The sequence below is a fragment of the Panulirus ornatus genome, chromosome 61 (assembly GCF_036320965.1).
Source record: "Panulirus ornatus isolate Po-2019 chromosome 61, ASM3632096v1, whole genome shotgun sequence".
Classification (NCBI taxonomy): Eukaryota; Metazoa; Arthropoda; class Malacostraca; order Decapoda; family Palinuridae; genus Panulirus; species Panulirus ornatus.
Genome location: NC_092284.1, coordinates 3,560,390 through 3,562,889, shown reverse-complemented (window position 1 = coordinate 3,562,889; position 2,500 = coordinate 3,560,390). Strand labels below are relative to the sequence as shown.

General features: G+C 24.7%; 1 long non-coding RNA gene across 4 annotated transcripts in view; it reads left to right on the top strand.

The window, feature by feature from the left end:
- Positions 1-2,500, top strand: part of LOC139767465 (uncharacterized) — a 241,673-nt gene that overhangs the window by 122,062 nt on the left and 117,111 nt on the right. The gene's annotated exons all lie outside the window — the stretch shown is intronic.

Sequence of the window (2,500 nt, the reverse complement as noted above, 5' to 3'; positions counted from 1 at the left end):
TTCGTAGAAAATGTGAAGTGGGTCTGTGAGACACCACGTTTTCTGTCATTTATTTCAGCGGAGACTCATGCAAATTGTCACCTATTTTATTTTTATTTTAATGTATTACATGGCTTACGTACATCAGTACGACCACACTGTACTTAATGTACATTTTAAAGATAACTTTATCTCTAATTCTAGTACACCTTAGCCCTCTGGCGGTAGAGAGAGAAAGAGAGAGAGAGAGAGAGAGAGAGAGAGAGAGAGAGAGAGAGAGAGAGAGAGAGAGAGAGAGAGAGAGAGGCAGTACTTCAACAACCAGTTTTCTTTCACTTGTGACAAAAGGGGTAATAATGGTAGATTATATTGGTATCTTTTGGTGAATGACATCCATATTACCTACAAGGGAGCCTACCTTACTCTGCTCCTGCGTGGAGCGCATCTCGAAATTTTTTTTTGGGGGGGGCCAGTATTAGAAAATGGGGATTGGGAGGGGTTAGGGTGTAACTCCAACAACTTATATAATAATAATAATTATAATATATGTAATGTATTATTTGAGGATGAATTGTATTAATACATGTATTATTTCAGTATGAATTGTATTAATATATGTAATGTATTATTTGAGGATGAATTGTATTAATATATGTAATGTATTATTTTAGGATGAATTGTATTAATATATGTAATGTATTATTTGAGGATGAATTGTATTAATATATGTAATGTATTATTTGAGGATGAATTGTATTAATATATGTAATGTATTATATGAGGATGAATTGTATTAATATATGTAATGTATTATTTGAGGATGAATTGTATTAATATATGTAATGTATTATTTGAGGATGAATTGTATTAATATATGTAATGTATTATTTGAGGATGAATTGTATTAATATATGTAATGTATTATTTGAGGATGAATTGTATTATTATATGTAATGTATTATTTGAGGAAGAATTGTATTAATATATGTATTGTATTATTTGAGGATGAATTGTATTAATATATGTAATGTATTATTTGAGGATGAATTGTATTAATATATGTAATGTATTATTTTAGGATGAATTGTATTAATATATGTAATGTATTATTTGAGGATGAATTGTATTAATATATGTAATGTATTATTTGAGGATGAATTGTATTAATATATGTAATGTATTATTTGAGGATGAATTGTATTAATATATGTAATGTATTATTTTAGGATGAATTGTATTAATATATGTAATGTATTATTTGAGGGTGAATTGTATTAATATATGTAATGTATTATTTGAGGATGAATTGTATTAATATATGTAATGTATTATTTGAGGATGAATTGTATACCTCCCACGTATTTCCTGCGTGTCGTAGAAGGCGACTAAAAGGGAAGGGAGCGGGGGGCTGGAAATCCTCCCCTCTCGGTTTTTTTTTTTTTTTTTTTTTTTTTTTTTTTTAATTTTCCAAAAGAAGGAACAGAGAAGGGGGCCAAGTGAGGATATTCTCTCAAAGGCCCAGTCCTCTGTTCTTAACGCTACCTCGCTATCGCGGGAAATAGCGAATAGTATGAAAAAAAAAATGTATTATTTGAGGATGAATTGTATTAATATATGTAATGTATTATTTTAGGATGGATTGTATTAATATATGTAATTTATTATTTCAGTATGAATTGTATTAATATATGTAATGTATTATTTCAGTATGAATTGTATTAATGTATGTAATTTATTATTTCAGTATGAATTGTATTAATGTATGTAATTTATTATTTCAGTATGAATTGTATTAATATATGTAATGTATTATTTCAGTATGAATTGTATTAATGTATGTAATTTATTATTTCAGTATGAATTGTATTAATGTATGTAATGTATTATTTCAGTATGAATTGTATTAATGTATGTAATTTATTATTTCAGTATGAATTGTATTAATGTATGTAATTTATTATTTCAGTATGAATTGTATTAATGTATGTAATTTATTATTTCAGTATGAATTGTATTAATATATGTAATGTATTATTTCAGTATGAATTGTATTAATGTATGTAATTTATTATTTCAGTATGAATTGTATTAATGTATGTAATGTATTATTTCAGTATGAATTGTATTAATGTATGTAATGTATTATTTCAGTATGAATTGTATTAATGTATGTAATGTATTATTTCAGTATGAATTGTATTAATGTATGTAATTTATCATTTCAGTATGAATTGTATTAATATATGTAATGTATTATTTCAGTATGAATTGTATTAATGTATGTAATTTATTATTTCAGTATGAATTGTATTAATGTATGTAATTTATTATTTCAGGATGAATTGTATTAATATATGTAATGTATTATTTCAGTATGAATTGTATTAATGTATGTAATTTATTATTTCAGTATGAATTGTATTAATATATGTAATGTATTATTTCAGTATGAATTGTATTAATGTATGTAATTTATTATTTCAGTATGAATTGTATTAATGTATGTAATTTATTATTTCAG